Here is a 20,295-nt window from a genome sequence, read left to right as displayed (position 1 = left end):
ATATATATATATAGTATTTCCCATAATGGAAAAAATGTGTTGTCTATATTAAAACTAAAACACACACATATATAAACACACACATATGTGCATGTGTATAAAAAACACATAGATACACATACAAATGCCTAAAAAAGAGGCATGGAAGAACTCTCCGAGCTACTACTAATAGTGAATAGAACAGGGAGGACTGCAGAGTTGAGAATGGGGTGGGGTGAAGGAAAACATACACTTCTACTTTAATCACTTTGATAATGCCTACATTCTTTATACATATTTATGGACTATTTTAAATTAAATGAGATAATTACCACAAGATACAGTAATTAGGTCACTAGTAAGCTGGGCAAGATATTTAGTGCAATGGTGGGGGTAAAGGTCAAAGATAATGGGTGATGGGAAAAACCTCTCAACACCACTTTATTGCACCATTTTATTAGAATAAATCTATTGTCACACACCCAAAGGTAGACCGAGGTTTAATGGAATATGAAGTTTATATAATTTGGGAGTCTCTTAAAAAAAAAAAAGAAACAGAAAACTATTACTATAAAATTATCTATAATAATAAAAGTGTAATATACTAATTAGACTGGATGTCCTTCCGGACAACCTTCTGGACGAAGCCAGGGCTGCGAGGGAAGCCCAGGTCCTGGGTGCCTGTCGGTGGCTGGAGGGAAGCCCAGGTCCCAGGTGCCAGAGTGAAGCCAGTGCTGGCAGCTGGGGAAAGGAAGGCCTATTCTTGCACGAATTTCGTGCATCAGGCCTCTAGTATTAGAGTAAGAAATCACAAATATCAAGAAATAAGAAAACATTTTATTATATGCCTAATACACTTGCAATAATAATTTTCTAAATATTAGCATCTGGCTCTGGGCATTTGACGCCTTCCTTCTCCTACAACTTATGGTGTCCAGAGCTACAGGATGCTGCTCTATGACCACAGAGTTGCTGATCCTGTGCTTTCACAGCATGATGCAAGGTGGGTCAGCACAGTGGGTGGGAAGAATATTCTGGGAAGACATTCCTACACTAGTATGGCTAGCAATAATTTAATTAGACACAGAAGTGACTGAAAACTATACAACATATGATATTAACCTCAGCCATATATATCTCTGAATAGATTTCTTTTTAGCTGGTTTCCCAAAATGCTCATGACCTTTCCAACGCTCTGTGACAGGAAGAGAAGTATGTCAGTGAGTGAGACGAGACTGTGTGTGAGAGAGAGAGGGAGATCAAAAATAATCTTGAGAATATTAAGATCAGGATAAGGCAGTGGTCAGCAAACTCATTAGTCAACAGAGCCAAATATCAACAGTACAACGATTGAAATTTCTTTTGAGAGCCAAATTTTTTAAACTTAAACTATATAGGTAGGTACATTGTTATTAACTTAATTAGGGTACTCCTAAAGCTTAGGAAGAGCCACACTCAAGGGGCCAAAGAGCCGCATGTGGCTCGCAAGCCGCAGTTTGCCGACCACGGGGATAAGGGAAACTATCAGGAATATATGTGGAAGATTTTGAAATGATCAAAAATGATAACATGACATTTTGGTTACTTTGATCTATTCCTCAGTTGCTTAATTTACCTAAGGGGCAGTTCTGGCTCGGTGGGTCCTGAAGCTGGAAAATAGACTTCTTGGTTAGTAAATCCTTTTGAAAGATCAGGTGGAAAGCCGGTAACCCCTCCAGGTTATCGAGTGTGAAATAACCCAGATATACTGGTTATATCACAGATCTTGTCTAGTAGCCCAGCAGCTGAGATATTTCAAGACACTACATTCCTACAGTCCTATCAAGATCTGAGAGCATCACTCTCTTAAAAACCTGCGCCTGCTCTTAACTACTCTAGAATAGTCCTGATTCCAAAGCTTGATGCTCAAGGCTTTCAAATTTCCCATCTCCCCATTTACCCACAGGTGTCCCCATCCCACCCACACCCATCTATATACCTGAGAGATTATTCTCCAGACAAAATACCCTTCCATTTCCCACTGACATTTTAGAGTATTTGTCCTTTCCTCTTCTTTCCTTCAATCAAAAGCTTATTTATCCTGTAAGATTCAGCTCAAATACTTCCTTCTAAATAAAACAGCACATTCCATCTCATTGGAATTCATTGCTTCCTCTCGTCTCTCAAGGCATTTTTCACAGGGCTCTATTATTACACATAACATAACACACAGCATAGTCAGGCTTGGAGTTGTAATTGCACCCATGTGGACTGTATGGGACCCAGGTGGGTCGTGATCTCTGGTCCACGTGTGTGGAGCAAGCAATCAATAAATCTTTGTAGACTTGAATTAGGCTGGATAATTGCAAAATTATGTCACTGAAAGTCAGTCTTGTTAAAAGCCTGTGAAATGCCAAATGTGGCCTTTACTAAAGGTTGTATAGGAGAATCACTAAGCAGCTATTGTACCCCAGTGTTAAAAGCTATTTTCTTGGGGGGGAAACAAAATCATGACTGTCATACAAATATAAAATGAACACTTGTGAAAGATTTTATTTAACTCATAATTAATGAGGGAATCAGTAAGAAGTTAAAATTTGTTCAAAGAATTCTGAGAATACATGCATATATGGGCAATCAGGAATACTGAATGAATTTACAAACAGACCTAAAACCGGTGAATAGCCACAAGACAACAATCAATTATATGGCACCAGGTAAAATTTATTTACATTTTTATGGACAATAATCATTTGCATTACTATCAGTTTGCCACAATTCACAGAGTTATAAAATAGCTCAAAGCCAGTGAAAGACACAGATAACCTGGAAGGGTGCACTAGAAAGAACATCCATTTATCATTTTTGCTCATTTCAAAGCCTTTCACATTTTCTAAGAGCCTCCCTCCCATGATCATAATAATTTCAAGGATTATTCTTGATCATAAAAAAGGCAGGTCTCATTAAGATGGGCCTAGCAGCTCACTACATTTTAATTGCCTCTTTACTTGTCCATCACCTCAATTAAAATGTCAACTTCCCAAGGAAAAAGACAAAACTTCTTCATTTTAAATATTAATTCTTGCTTCAATAGATTAGCTTTTTGTTTTTATGATAATATTTTGGTCAAGTAAAGCCATCGTTATGTGTCTTTCTCCCTCAGGTAGATTATTTGTGAACTGCAGAAACTAATGACATTTCGTTTCCAAGTATGTCTTTATCTTGATAAAGGAGCTCTTCACTATTAGGAAGCAATGACCTAGTTTGCTGTATTGTTAATATCAATGTGCTCAAGCACTAAAGAGCATGCAACAGCTCTGATGTACTTTTGAACGTTAGAAACATCACACAACTAAATCTAGCTTTACCACTTGGTCTTGAGAATTTCAACCACACTAATACCACTGCTTTTGTGATCTATTAGCAGTTTCCTATTTATAAAGAGATCAATATAAAGACCCAATTAAGAGATGTTCATTGTGTTTCTACAAAAGATTCAACACATAGATGGACTATACATTTGAAAAAAAACATTCTTATGCTAATTATAACAGAAAACATTGTAAAATGTTTAAATACACAATGGGATATAGTTTTTGGAAAAGGTGATTCATAAATAACATGTAATGTCATGAAGTTTTTAAATGATCATTTTTAAAACTATGCTTCCAAAAGGAAAATATATATATAATCCATTAAAATGCAATAGAACGTAAGATTTATACCTACTTAAACATATATAATTATTGGAACAAGGCTAGCACAATAAGATGCATATTGAAAAGAACCATATTATAGGACACATTTTCTATTTTTGACATTTCCTTTGTGTCATTTCAGCAATGTGTTACACATTTTTTTAAATAAAAGAAGGAAGAAATGGTGTTCTATAAAGTCTCTTCAGTAGCCTGTAATTTTGGTCCTTGTCATGGAGTAAAGGGTTTCATTATGCTTTGTTTTGCTAGAAGACATCTGATGTCCTTCTCCTGATGTGATTGTCATTATAGCTATTTTCAAAGTGCTTGAATTGGGATTAGTTATTTAGCAAGAGGCCTCTTGTTCTTTTAGTCACTAATACAATTTTTATATGACCTGAAATGCAGAATTCATCACTTTGTTTAGTCCTTTAAGGGCTGGGTCACCATAACCCTGAAAATCCCAAAGGAGGAAGAGTTAGACTTTAATGATACCACCATTTGAACAGGGGTCATGGATTCACCATCAGCATCCAATCCTCTGCCTCTCTCAGGGCACAGATCCTAAAGATTGCTGTAACTTGGCATGGCTTGGTTTTAGGAGTGACACAAAATGTTACTTAACCAGTGGGGTATTTTTCATTAACCTGGGTATTTATACATTTCACAAAATATACTAGTAAATCTGTTAGGGGGTGTTAAAGGGTATACAAGGAAAGTAGGTCACCGCCCCAATCCGGAATCCCAAGTCTCCCCTCTGAGGCAAGAACCAGCTTCTTGTGTGTCTTTCTGGAAATCTGAATCGCTTTGCTGTGAACATAGCAACCGGCTTTCCACCTGATCTTTCAAAAGGATTTACTAACCAAGAAGTCTATTTTCCAGCTTCAGGACCCACCGAGCCAGAACTGCCCCTTAGGTAAATTAAGCAACTGAGGAATAGATCAAAGTAACCAATGGCTCTTAGACCTGGTTGGGTCAGTTTTTACAAGTTGAGTGATTTATTATCTGCCTTCATCTCCTGCAAAGTTTCAGTTTTTCCATCAGGCCTGTGGCTCCAGGTGGCCACGTGACTCCCCACAGAGCTCTGAAAATTGTCTTGCCTTGGAACCAACCAGCAACAGCACCGTGTAACTAGGGATAACGTAAGAGGGATGCCTAAGCAGAGTCCATCTCCTCCTCAGTTGGGGGTAAGAATAGTTGCCAAGAGAAAAAATTCTTTGAGAGAGATTTTTATTTAGTGACTTCTATTTCAGAAACTAAAGATTCAAGAAAATAAATCATGACCACAAAATACTTCAATCCTGAAACATCTTATTAAGTTGATATCCTATAAGATACTTGAATAAAGCAAACAAAAATTTAGATAACTTTTTTTGGATTATAAAAAAATATTGACATTTACTGTAGAAAATATGGAAAACAGAAAGAATATTAAAATAATCATTATGTTACCATCCAAAGACAACCAGTTAATATCTGTCTAGCTAGATTTCATTTATACACATTACAGATGTGCTTCAGATCTTTTCATGAGTTTTTTCCCAATATACTAAATTTTCCTCAGATTCAAATTAAAAGAGGTAACTCATTACAATGGGCTCTTTGTGTCTTTGTCCCCAAGCAGAGAGCCAGCTGTTTCGGCAGGTGTGGGGATGATGTAATTCTACTGCAGCAGGTGTTGAAACATCCTTTCCCCGTACCTTCTATCTCCTCCAGCAGTACCCTGAGCAACAGAAACTATTCTAAAAACCCACCCTGTGGAAGGCAGAGATTAAGCAAGAATGATCTGCACCTGTGAGAAAGATTGTTTGCTTAAGAGTCTCTTTAAATTGTGGTTAAGATAGATTTGCTTGGGAGCAATCTTAGCATTGGGGGAAAGCTCAAAGTTAGCTAGAAGATTATCTGTACCTATATGTTTAATGCTAGGCTGACTTGAGCTTCACCAGAATTCAGATTGTATGTTTTTTTTCTTCTGTAGTTTGAGAGTAAAAAAGGAGGGGATGGTTACACAGAGCCTAATATGGTTAGAAACTGTCCAGTCCCAATCTTGTATTTAATAAGTTAAAGCTACGTTTTTTTAGGTATATTTTTATTGATTTCAGAGAGGAAGGTACAGGGAGAGAGAGAGATAGAAACATCAATGATGAGAGAGAGTCACTGACCAGATGCCTCCTGCAGTCCCCACACTAGGGAACCATGACCTCCTGATTCGTAGGTCGACACTCAGCCACTGAGCTACACCAGCTGGGCTAAAGCTACTTTTAAAATACCATTGTCTGGACTGACTGGGTGCACAGCTCTGATCTTTGCTAGGGCTTCAAAGGTACCCAGCCTTCGGGGGGTTCTCTGTCTACGTTTCTCTGCCAGTGAAGACAATAGGTGGTCTTCCACAAACAGTAAATGACCAGTGGTTGTTAATGTTTCCTTGGCAGGGAGGGGTATGATGCCTAGGTCAGACAAGAGAATTTTAGGTAGGTGAAACTATCCTGTATTATATGGTAACTAGTGTCCCAGTGCTTGGATTTGTGCACATTGAAAGGAAATTAATTAGAAGAAATATTTTAATATCTCTATATGCATCTTGCTAATGAAAAGAAAATAGGATTCTACCGAGTCTCCTATCTATCTACTCTAGGACTTCAGTAAGGATCAAATGAGATGAGGCACAGGAAAATGCTTCACAAACATTTGATTAAATGGTTAAATGTTTGTGCCTGGCTATAAAGCAAGTTGGGTTCCTGGGCTGAAGAAACTCTAAGGATGTAAGTTGTTAGAGAGAGGACTGGGCATTGCTAACTGACATCATTGCCTGGTACCCAAAGCCACTGTTTCCGGGCTGGACTGGGCTGGGCTGTCGGCCGCATTTTGTGCCATGGGATCTTGGCAGCATTGGCTGCAATTTGGTGGGCTGTCACTCCGGGGTGGTGGTGGGGCCTGTGTCCCACTTGGGGGAAACCAAGTGTTGCTTTGTTGGCACCAAGTCCACAGTGCCATTTCTCTGCAAATGGCCAGTGCACTTCACGGCAGTTCCTGTGTTGAGTGTCTGCCCCCCTGTGGTCAGTGCACATCACAACGACCTGTCAGACGGTCAGACACTTAACATATTAGCTTTTTATATATATATAGATGCTTAAAATCGGTAGATTTGTTTTGCATTAGATGCTGCTCTATTGCTTGTTTAACAAAGTGACATTGATATTACCGAACATCAGGCAAAAGTAAAAGAACATGCCAGTAAGAATAGCAAATATGACAGGGGAATTCTGCTTAGGACACTGTTCAGTATAGGGAAATAAGCATAAAGGTATTTTCCGTTTAAAAATAAGCATTGCATATAGTCTCAAAATGGAAAACATCTTTGGTAATCATATACTCTGCTATATCATTTTAAATATCCTAGATAGATGTCAAAAAAGTTTATTATTACCACAATCTTCCATAACTTAGGCTCATGTTGAGAAATTTTTAAGGACAATAACTTCTCTACAAATGTAAAATTAATTCATCATTTTGGATGTTTGGTTTTATTCTGCATCTTGCCTCAAGTCTAAGGACCTAGTGTGGTAACCTAGTTTCAGAGGAAAAATAGAAGTCTGGAGAGCAACAGAATAGTCCAGCCAGTTAATTGAGGAATCATTTAATGCCTTCTTTAAAAAACTAAATTAGGCATAACATCTGGACTATTACTCCTGCTCCCTTAACCAGGTAAACCGAATAGGGTGCCAGGTCTCCCTGGTCAGGCTTCCCTTTCCACACATAATTCCTTTAAAAAACGGGCACTTTGACCTCAGTCCTTCACATAGCTCTTTGAGAATGTAGATTCTTCATTCCACCAAAACCACCATGGCTTATTAAGGAAGGTGAACAATTGAAATCTGATGGATTCACATTATTACCAACTAACTGCATCTAAGAGTTGATTCAAATTTGAATTTCCAATTATCATAATCCTAAGGTTTTTCTAATTTGGCCCCTGTTAATCTACATCTTCCTTAATCCTATGCATCCTCTTGCTTCTTCCAATTAATTAAACTTCATTTTTAACAAAGTTACACATGGCCCAGCTTCTGTGGCCCAGTGGTTGAGCATAGACCTACAAACCAGGAGGTCACTGTTCGATTCCTGGTCAGGCATGGGCACGATCCCCAGAAGGGGGCTTGCAGGAGGCAGCTGATCAATGTTTGTCACATCGATGTTTCCATCTCTCTATCCCTCTCCCTTCCTCTCTGAAACCGATAAAAACATACTTTTTTTAAAAAAAATTTTAAGTTACATATGGACATTAAAAAGCATAAACATGTTTAAAAAGAAAATTCAAGCGATAGAAAAATGTATGAGATACAAGACAGGTATCATTTGTTGTCCAGATCCCCAATCCCTCAGGCCCTCTCTACAGCAACCACTGTTACCAGATTTGGATCTCCTTCCAGAAATAGTCCCAGATATTCATGCACACAAGTGTTTATGTAAATATGTAGCCTTTTTTCACAAAGCGGGAGCCTACTACACATATTGTCAGTATTTTTCTTTTCTACATAGAAGTTAGTATAAAGATCTAGGTGAATAGTCCAAGGGGATTGTTCAAGCTTATCAAGGTCACTTTAACCTAAAAATGGTAAAAAGTGTCACCTGTTTCTCATCTAGATGCTGAAGAACAGATGGGGGTGGGGGGAGCTGTAGCATTCCACGGCCAACTCTTCCCACCCCAGCAAATATTAATTAGCTCTCAGCGGGCTTTGAACCCACTTAATGGTATTGTTATCCTGCCCACATTATTTCATTTCAGTACCCTGGGAGGTAAATCAGAAGAAGTACCAAGAAACGTGAACATATGCAGAGCCATTTCTTCAGTTACCCTGAGTTGCCATTTTTATTGACTTCCCCCTATTCCTTCAGGCTTAAAGAGAAAAAAACCTTTAAAGTGTATGCTTTGTTATATACAACATGCTATGAACAGTAGCCTTACTTAATAAGAATGTTGAGAACAGTAACAAAATAAAGGTAGTGATAAGGCTAAAAACTACAAGCCAGAGTAGCAAGATTCTCGTTTCTCTCCAGTGGACTTCTAAACCATTTGAAGTTCAAAGACACATCATGGCATTGCATACCTGTGTGCCACAGAATAGGCCACCCCTGTGAGTCAGAACAGCAGTTACCAGATGGATCTCTGTGGGCATTTCTATCCTGGAATTCAGGGGGATGCTTCAACCTCTCCTACGTCTAGAGATCTAGCTTGCTGTGTGAAAATTCACTGATGCAAAAGAATAATGAACACCTTCAGTGGACCATGGTACTTTTCACTGGTACATAAATTTACCGTATGTTTCCCCTTTCTTTAAGCTTCTACTTTTGGTTCCTCCTGCAGGCATATTTCATGTACTGCTGTTAGCATATGTGTCTATGCTTTCCAGTGAGTGAATAACTCAATAAAAATAACTGCCTTGCCCGACTGGTGTGACTCAGTGGTTGAGTGTCAAACTTTGAACCAGGAGGTCATGTTTCAATTCCTGGTCAGGGCATATGCCTGGATTTCGGGCTTGAACCTCAGTGTGGGGGGTGTGCAGGAGGCAGCTAATCAATGATTCTCTCTCATCATTGATGTTTCTGTCTCTCTCTTCCTCTCCCTTCCTCTCTGAAATCAATAAATATATATTTTAAACTGCCTTAACCATCATCTAACCCCATGCTTTATGCTGAATCATATGTACTATGAAATTGAGAATTAACAATATTTAGTCCAGGGACAACTTCCCATGACACATACATTCTGTTTGATAGAAAGTATACCCAGACCATTGGGAGAAGATATGAATACAAAATTAAGCCACATATGGTTTCAAAGCTGAAAATAGAGTTTATCACAGATACGTATTCAATCATTAGTGAAACTGCAAGGTTTCATTTTTAAATGTAGAAGCAAGGAAAACATGTTAGTCGTAATTTAATTGTGGGTTTTCTGCATTTATAGGTACACTCCCATTTTTGTGAAATGTGTATATTTCAAACTACTGTAAGGGTATCATTTCAAACCCAGTATGGTTCCCTTATATTGACTTTACACTTCCTCTCTCATCTCCTATCAGTGACTGCCTCCTAGATGTATTTGCTGAGACACTACCTGCAGGAAGAAAGTACTATTGTTGCTACATGTGCGCATAAAGCGTATCTGATTCACACTTTAGATAAGAAAAAACAAATAGGTAATTAAATATTATAATTATATCTGTCATTATTCTAATCATTTTAATAACCATGGCTATTTGAGACTTCTAATAAGCTGAATCCCTAACGGGTCATATGCCACTCCAGAACCAATCAATCATTTTAGTCATATACATATGATATTATTATTAGCCAAACTTGTGGTCAATGGACAGAAAACTAGGTGAAAGGCCTACAAGCATTCAATGGAATGAGTGGGAGGGGTAAAGAAGTTCCTAATAGGAAGATCAGTGATCTTACCATAGAAAGGGTGAGAGTGCTACACATGCAAACACACAAACACAACTTCAAATTCCTTTAACGTGCTCCCATTAAGAAACGGGTCTAAGTCCCCTGGACTTGAATCTGCTTCTGTGCCTGCTTGACCAGTAAAATATGGTGGGAGTGATGCTGTCCAGTTTCCAGTCCATAGCAGTAAGAAACAGGCAGCTGCCCTATCTCTTGGGATGCTGCTCTTAGGAACCAGCCATAACGTTGCAGGGGAGTTTGTGAGGAAGCCCATGCAGAGAGGAAGCGAAGTCTGAGGCCCTGATTCCCAGCTTATCTCCCAGTCACAGCCAGGACCAAATGGCCAGTCACGTGAGTGAGCCATCCTCCAAGTTTATCCTCCAGCCCCAAGTCGACCCAGCCCAGCTGATGCCACATGGCGCAGGAACAAGCCTTCCCTGATGAGCCCTGCCAAAATTGTATGTTTGTGGTCTGATTATTTTTGTACTTTAAAATCACTAAGTATTGGTGCATCTGTTATATAAAAATAGATAACTAGAACAACCAGTCACCAAATGTTCCTCTTTCTTTTGCACTGAATACACAAACTTTGCTACGCACCTTTTTCATAGCCCTCTAAGTACAAGCACTATGCCAAGCACAACGAAGTTGTGCTATAAATATTCATGAAACAGTTGAATTATACATTCAGAAGGTATTATCGTCTCTTTGTAAATGGACAAATGGCACCAAGAACTTAAATGAATTGCACAAGTAGGTCTTAAGCTGAGCTGGAAATAAAAGATTTTCAGATGAGTGTTTTATCTGTGAGGCCCCTCAGAATAGTGTCTCTGCATTAAGTAAAATCCAACTATTCTTTTTTTCATGAACAAGACAATGGGCAGATGTGAATGCTTTCTGAGCTTTAAAAATAAACATGCTGCCCTGACCGGTTTGGCTCAGTGGATAGAGCGTCGGCCTGCGAACTGAGGGGTCCCAGGTTCGATTCCGGTCAAGGGCATGTACCTTGGTTGCGGGCACATTCCCAGTGGGGAGTGTGCAGGAGGTAGCTGATCGATGTTTCTCTCTCATCTATGTTTCCAACTCTCTATTCCTCTCCCTTCCTCTCTGTAAAAAAAAAAAAATCAATAAAAAATATACTTTAAAAATAAGCATGCTAAAATATCTGGAAAGATAGGCTCTAAACCATTAACAGTAGTTAATGTTGGAGAGTAAGACCTGGGTTTGAGGAAGCAATTCTTTTTATCTTCTGTGCCATTTTCATTTCTTACAATGAATACACATTAATTTTATACTTTAAAAGGCATTAAATTAGATATAGCAAGGAAACCCACCAAAATGTTAATAGCAAGTGTCTTGATTATAGGATTATGAGAGTTTTACATTGACATTTAATATCTAAATCATATCTTGCTAGTGAAAATGTATTCCCCTACCATTCACAAGAAATTTAATTTCAAAAAACTTTTTAAGAGCCCCAAAGTTATAGAACGTAACATATCTAGATGTGTCGTACAAAATCAACTGTAATATATAAGCTCAGATTCACCCAGGAAGAAGAGGTTTACACATCTGGTCACGCACTCCCACACGCACCAGGAACCATGGTGGGATAGCTTTGCTCTCATAGGACATAGCACCAGGAAGAAAATTGCAAATCACTTCCTAATTAAACCGTTTTACTCTTGAAACTTTTGTCTTGCCACAGCATTTCTAGGAAAGGAGTTTGAAATATGCCCTTTCTCGCTGTTATGGTCAAGTGGGAAGGTGGTAAAGAGCCCATTAGTGTCTAGCTCTGAGGCTCAAGCACAGCTAAGGGATACTAAACCTTTGATACTTCTGAAGCTTTCATACTTACGTATAACCTGGAAAACTAGTTAATGTGGCACTTTGTATTCTCTTCAGTTATAACTGAAAATTTTCAATAGGCACAAAATTTCAGGGTACTCATATCTTGCTTCCTGGTTTTCTATTTCTATCAGTAGATTAAGTAATTTTCAGTACACATTACAGGTCCTCAAAGACCAAGCCTTTATTCATTCATTTATATATTCAACCTATATCTAAGGAACAGGTACCATTTGACAGGCAATCTAGTGAAGAAATATGAAATTGGAAGATAAAGAATAATTTGTACTTTTAACTAAATGTCCAAAAGGATGATCTCTTATCTGCCAAGGGCTATATTTAGTTGCCTACCCAGCTATAATCCCTGCTCTCTATAAATTAAATTTATAGAAACAGAGAGTAGAATGGTGGTTACCAGAGGCTGGAGAGCAGAGGAAATGAGGAGATGTTAGTTAAAAGATGCAAACTTTCAGTTATAAGATTATTAAGTCCTGAAGGTACAGCATGCTGACTATAATTAATAATAATGCATGGTGTATTTGAAATTGGCTGAGAGAGTAGCTCTTAAGTGTCCTCACCATACATGCTAAAAATAGTAACCATATGAGGTGATAGATATGCTAATTAGCTTAATTGTGGTAATCATGTCACAATGTATACGCTTATAAAATTATCACTTTGTATCCTTTAAATGTATATAATTTGTATTTGTCAATCATACCTCAATAAAGCTGGAAAGAAATGGGCAGTAGACTTACAGTCACCTCACCAAAGAAGATATACAAACAGAAATAAACATATGAAAAGATTCTCCAGGGAAATGGAAATTAAAATGAGATACCACCACAGACCTATTAGAATGGCCAAAACCCAGAACACTAACAATACCAAATGCTAGTGAAGATGCGAAGCAACAGAAACTCTCATTCATTGCTGGTGGAAGTATAGCCACTCTGACAGTTTGACAGCTTCCTACAAAACGAAACATACTTTTACCATGAGATCCATCAACTGCACTCCTTGTTATTTACCCAAAGAAATTGAAAACTTTTGTCCACTCAAAATTCTGCACAAAGATGTTATGACAGATTTAATCATATCTGCCAAAACGTGGAAGCAACCAAGATGTCCTTCAGTGGGTGAATAAGTCAACTGTGGTACATCCAGAAAATAGAATATCATTTAGCACTAAAAAGAAATGAGCTATCAAGCCATGAAAAGACATGAAGGAAACTTAAATGCATATTATTAACTGAAAGACGACAACCTAAAAAGGCTACATACTATATGATTCCAAATATATGACTTTGCAAGAGACTTGGGGAGAGGAAAGGATGAAGAGGCAGACCAGAGAGGATCTTTATGGCAGTGAAACTAGTCTATATAATATTACAATGATGAATATATGTCATACATTTGTCCAAACCCATAGAATGTACAACACCAAGAGTCAATCCTAACATAAAGTGTGAACTTCATGTGATAAATATATGTCAATGCAGGTTCATCAATTGTAACAAATGTACCACTTTGATGCAGGATGTTAAAAGTAGGGGAGCCTATGTGTGGCGGTGGGACAGGGGGAATATGGGAATTCTCTATAATTTCTGCTTAGTTTTTCCATGAACCTAAAACTTTTCTAAAAAATAAAACTTACATCATTTCTAGGCCAAAAAAAAAGTGGCTGCTTTTCTTTTCTTTCTACATTTCCAAAATTAACCACTATTAAAATTAATTAGTTTAATTTTCTAATAAGCAATGTATATTTACTGAGGATACCTGAAGATTTTGCCCTTCTCTTAATTCCCAGGATTGCTACTCTAATTTAATCTTCAACCAACTCATGCCTGAACTACTACAACAGGAGCCAAACAAAGTTCTCCATCATCACATCTATGCTCTGGTTCATCCTACATATATATCATTCTTCCTTAAGTACCATTTCACCATGCCATTGTCCTCTTCTTAAATCCCTCCCATCAGTCCAGGGCTGATGCATGCTCCCTCCCCACATGCATTTCTCCATTCATCTTCTTCAAATGTTCCATTCCAGAGTGATTACTTTCATCATGTCATTTTTATAAAAGAAAGGCCAAGGCTTTAGGAAATTGCCTGTAAACCAATGTGCACCATATATTGGTTTCATGGTCGGTGGGTCATGGTGATCTCCTCAACCAGATTGTAAACCCTGTCATTTCAGGTACCATGCATCACACTTGCCTTCTATTTCATCAATTCCACTTCCGATGGGCAAAATGCCATCGTATATGCAACTTATGTTAAAATATTCTAGCAAAAATACATGTGGGGGGTACATTCTTTTAAAAAATGGACACAATAATACAATGTTGATATTTGCTGAATACAGATGTTAATTATATGGAGATTTTAAAAATACGATTTCCCTAGTTTGTGTGATTTTTTGAAACTTTTCATGATAAAAAGTTCTGAAAAAGAACTATGAAGCGTTTAAGACTATTAGAACCATTTCTGAAACTTTAAATTATCAGACAGATTTGGGTTCAAGTTATGTCTTGAACTCTTTTCCAAATTATTTACATATAGCTAAAGCGATCCCTTTTGCATACACATACTTTTATTTTTAATATAAACCATTTCACCTATACAAAAGTTCCTATTGACTGTTAAGTCATAAAATGTGTTTCCATTTATAGAAATAAATTATGTGAAGATTAAATAACCTAAATATTAATTTGGAAAATAAAGTACCTGAATTGTGACATCACTTTTCATTGTCCAAAGAAGCAGTGAACCCCACTTCTTATTTTGCATCATTTTTACATACTGACCTCAATCTGGGTTACAGAATGGCAATATTATTGCAGCAAGCATGATTAATTCACTTGTTTATTTCATTTATAAATCATTTTAATTAAATAGAAATGTCAAGGGAGTTTAGGCCTCACATTTAGGGCTTTAAAAAAAATAAAATGAGGTAGAAAGATGATTTTAATCATGGCCAAAACATGCTGCTTTCATATTAAAACCATAAACAATTAAAAACAACACACCTGACCCCTTCACCCAATGAGACCTCTTTAGTTGTGATAAATGGGAGCTTATGAAAGTATCACAGTCCCTACTTAGCAACTAGAAAAATTTAGGCTGACAAAGTCTCGGTAGAGGCCCCCAAGTCCCTTTATTTATCAACCCCCAGTAGCAGTATACGTAGAAAAATGCACACAGTTACTCACTGTGTAATGTGCCCACAAGTGCCTTCACATAGGTGGGAATGCCTACCATGCAAATGACTTCTCATAATCTCTGTTCATGTCATGCTTTCAAACACCTGATAATGTGATCTCTAGCCTGGAAATTGTGCACAACGGCATACCTTCCCAATTCTCATTTTCCTCACGTATTAAACTGAGATAAGAACAGGATGTATACCCCACAGAGTTGTGGTTATTAAGTGAGATAATGCATGTGAAACAGTGCCTGGTATAAAAAAAATCTGAATGTGAAAATAAAAATAGAACTTCAAATAGTAGTTGTGAAATTATTTTTTTCTTCTTTTTATTTTCATCACTCAAGGTTTTTGGGATCATTACAGAAAGACAACATGATTCTGTAGGTGGAATTCTTGCCTCCCATGCCCCTGAGACAACCTCTGGTCTAGGGTACCCATCATCCCTCTTGAACGAGGATCTGGTAAGAGACAATTCCAGGAATCTGTTGTGGTTGGTGCCCAACTTAAGAAAAAGAATATAAAATGAAAAATACAGATTTATATACAAATGTGCATGCTCATTTAGAACGAAAAATCACAAAAATTATCTACAAAAATCTGAAAAACTCCCCCGTTACCACAAAATTCAGAATACACATACAGAACATATTTTTATTCGTTTTTGTAACCTGCATACTCTTTGATTTCTTTCTTATATGGGAAAATTTTTGTAATTTCATTTTCTCCATGAAGAATAGAATGTTAATTTAGTCATTCCTCTAGCATGGCTGATTAATTTTTTTTGTTTTGATGGTTAATATGTGCAATTTTGTATATAGTTGTACTTTGTTTGCAGTACTCCTATAAAAGAGTGCCTAACAAACAGAAATCCTCATGAATTCCATTTCATACTTGTTTCCATTAAAAATGCAGAGTGTTATTTACAATTTTATATGTTGCATATATTTCTCTGAAAAATAAGATATTAGAGAAACATGCCTGAGGTTACTCTGCTGGCAGATTGCTGAGCTGGGATTCCATCCTGACAGCCGGCATTCGTTATCACTCACATTCTTCCCACCACTCCATGCCATTAAGTTGGCTTCCAACTTAATGTCCAAACCTCTGATAATATGATCAACTGTGAAGAGGAGAGAGAGGGGAAGGAAAACTAACATTTACTAAACCTTTGCTGTATGTCAGGCTCTTATATTTGTCACTTTCTTTATCTCACATACTCCTCAAAGAAACTCTGAAAGGTCAAAGTCATTTCCCCCAAATTACAAGTGAGGAAACTGATATGAAGAAGTTAAAGATTACGATAAAAAAAGAGGCAACTGTATGGCTCCAAGTCCATGTCCTTTGCACTAGACCAGTGGTTCTCAACCTTCTGGCCCTTTAAATACAGTTCCTCATGTTGTGACCCAACCATAAAATTATTTTCGTTGCTACTTCATAACTGTAATGTTGCTACTGTTATGAATCATAATGTAAATATCTGATATGCAGGATGGTCTTAGGCGACCCCTGTGAAAGGGTCGTTCGACCGTCAAAGGGGTCTCGACCCACAGGTTGAGAACCGCTGCACTAGACAAATCTAATTCCTTAAAAATGTAAGAGAAAGATGTGTAGTGTCAGGGATAAAATTGTAAAATGAGACTTCAAACTGACTTATTTTATAAATACTCTCATTGGTTCTATCCTTTCTTGAGTTGTAAGTGGACCAAGGAAAGCACCTAATATTTGCTGCACTCAACACTCCTTAGTGATGGTTAATCTGATGCAGGACTACGGTGGATAATGGACACTTGGCAAACCCGTGTTGGTGAGGAGGGAAAGAAAGTACTGGAAATAATTATACAGTTACATATTTTGATAGTTACAACATACATGCTTCATCCCTACGATGTTTAGTGCCATACCCAAATGCATTTCCAAATCGCTCAAAATCATCTGGCCACTTCTGAGCTCTAGCAATACTAGTACACTACCCAATACACTGTCCACAATGCTAATAAAACCAAATATCTCCTTGTGGTGACTTCCTTGTTGTTGTGGGGGATTTGGGGATTTGGGTGCAATTTATTATGGTGGGGGGAATGACTGCCTTTTTGTTTTATATTTTTTACTGAGGTAAGATACATGTAATACAAAATTTACCCCTTGTGGTGACTTCCTTGTTGTTGTGGGGGATTTGGGTGCAATTTATTATGGTGGAGGGAATGACTGCCTTTTTGTTTTATATTTTTTATTGAGGTAAGATACATGTAATACAAAATTTACCATTATTATCATTTTTAAGTGTAAACTTAATGGTATTAAGTACTTTTACATTGTTGTGAAAACATAATCATCAACCTCTTGGCTTATTTCACTTAGCACAATGTTTACAAGGTTCATCTATGTTATAAAATTTTAAGGCTGAATAATATTATATTGTACGTAAATGCCACATTTTGTGAATTGTTTTTCCCTTTTGGCTATTGTGAATGCTGCTGCTTTGAACACTGGTGTACAAATATCCTATATAATAAAAGGCTAATATGCAAATAGACCCAACAGCGGAACAACCGAACAACCAAACCACCAGTCGCTGTGACATGCACTGACCACCAGGGGGCACATGCGGAACATGGTGGGCATCGGCTGTGGCAGGATGGTGTAGCAGGTGAGCGGGGGCACCAGACCAAGGAAGGGCACCGGTCACTGTCACAGGGACAAGACTCTGGTGGTTACTGAAAATTCTTTTCTCCCGCGTGCCATGGTTCCGCCCGGCACTTGCACCTGCTGCCGGTGCCAGAGCCACCACTCGCACCCGCTGCCAGCGCCCGGTGCCAGTCCCAATCGCCTGGTGCCGTCAGCAGGTGCAAGCGGCAGCTGCCGGCCCTGATCGCCTCTAAGGTCTTCACCTCCCCCTGCTCCTCAGGGGCAATTGCAGCAGTAGCCGCCGCTTGCACCCACTGACAGCGCCAGTCCCACTCGCACCCACTGCTGGCGCCAGCCCCAATTGCTCGGTGTCATCAGCAGGTGTGAGCAGGGCCGGCACCATCAGCATGTGGGAGCGGCGGCAGTGGGAGTGGCGCTGCCGGCAGACAGGGGACCGGGGGCCACAGTGGGAGGGGTTGGGCAGGGGTGCTGAGGATGAGCCAAGACCCACACCTGTGCCCACCACAGCCTCACGGCCCACAGTTCCTTTCAAGGTGCACAAATTCGTGCACTGGGCCCCTAGTCTGTTCTATAACTTGAGATGAAGAATTTAGCATTGTTGGTTTGAAAGTCAGAACAGGTGATCCTGAGGGCTCCACTCCTAGCAGTTGGGTCCAAGGGAGGAGCAAGGAGGCAATAACTTTGAGGTTCTGCCATAGTCACTGCTTGTTGGAGGCAGATCCTTGTGTAAAAGACTTTGGCCAGCATTACTCAGGGTTATCCCACCAGTGTTGCCATGACCCAGGCTGAAGGGGAGTTGCAGCATTTCCTGCAATAACCCATCTTACGCCATGTGCCTTCATCCCAGGGTCCAGGTAAAGTTACCTCCAAATGCAGAGAGGTTCAGACTCAGTTTCCTTAGTGTCTCCAATTCACTGATGACAGAAAAAGAGCCTCGTTCTACCAGTCTCCATGGGGAGTTGCTCAGGGGCAACCATACCAACTAAGATCAGAGGTCATCTACTAGAAGATTTGGGAGCCAATAGGATATTTTTAAAATCAGCTAGACCTGCATTGTGAGTGTGCCTTTGAATTAAGGTAAGTAGACACTCTTTTTCTCTCCTATTGATCAATTAAGTGTTTTCAAATAATTAGATACTACAACACCAATCATAATATGCAAATAATGATTACTGTATACAAATATATAATTTTTAAAGATAGGAATTACACATAAGTAAATTGCTAGCTCTACATTTATTTCATATTTAAGCTTCATTAATTAATACCTTTATTATTTCTTAGGCTTCTATATATTTATGATCAGTTTGGCAATACAGATCATCCATTTAGGAAATTGTAAGAAACATTTATTTATGCCCTTTTCATTTTTTTTGAACATTCTAAAAAATATTTGGTTCTCATCATCATGGGATATTGAACAAAGCATATTTTTTCATTGTATCCAAATGGGCATAAAGTATAAAGGTGAGAAAATATTTCCCAATAAAGCTTATGTTACCCTACCTACTTTTCTTTTTCTTAAGAACAGTTTTGCTATTTCATAGAAAGAATATTTCATTTTTGTTGGTTTTTTCATTTGTTTATAAGTGGGTTTTTTTTTCCCCCTGTAGGCCTAATAATGGGATTCCCATAAACTTGAAACAAGCATCCCCAATAAAGACAATAGCAGATGCCTGTTCTGCTTCTCACGCTCTGCAGTGACACTATACTGGGATCAGTTATGAACTGCAAGCACAGAAAAGGGTCCTTTCACTGGTGGAGCTCCTTTATTAAACAGTGAAGTCACAATCTTTATTATACACTAGAGGCCTGGTGCACAAAATTCAGGCGGGGGGGGGGGGGGGTCACCTCAGCCCAGCCTGCACCCTCTCCAATCCGGGACCCTTTGGGGGATGTCCGATTTAGGCCCAGTCCCCTCAGCCCAGCCTGCACCCTCTCCAATCTGGGACCCCTCATGAGAGCAGTTGGACATCCCTCTCACAATCCTGGACCGCTGGCTCCTAAGTGCTCACCTGCCTGCCTGCCTGGTTGCCCCTAACTGCCCCCCCTTCTCCCGCCAGCCTGATCATCCCTCACTGCCTCAGCGTGCCGGCCTAATTGCCCCAACTGCCCCCCCTGCCGGCCTGGTTACCCCCAACTGCCCCTCCCTGCTGGCCTGGTCACCCCTCACTAACCCCACCAGCCTGGTCGCCCCACGCAGCCTGCTTGTTCAGTCGTTTGGTCGTCCCTCAATAACCCCCCTGCCCACCTGGTCGTAGGCAGCCATCTTGTGAGGGTTAATTTGCATATTACGTCTTTATTATATAGGATTGAGGAGAGAAAGAGGAGGGTTCAGTCGTTTGGTCGTCCCTCAATAACCCCCCTGCCCACCTGGTCGTAGGCAGCCATCTTGTGAGGGTTAATTTGCATATTACCTCTTTATTATATAGGATTGAGGAGAGAAAGAAGAGACTGGATTAGGATCTTTACCATCTTCACCAAAGC

This window comes from Myotis brandtii, unplaced genomic scaffold (assembly GCF_000412655.1).
Source record: "Myotis brandtii unplaced genomic scaffold, ASM41265v1 scaffold165, whole genome shotgun sequence".
In the NCBI taxonomy this organism is placed as follows: domain Eukaryota; kingdom Metazoa; phylum Chordata; class Mammalia; order Chiroptera; family Vespertilionidae; genus Myotis; species Myotis brandtii.
The sequence above is the reverse complement of the archived record's forward strand: the minus strand, read 5'-3'. Positions refer to the sequence as shown.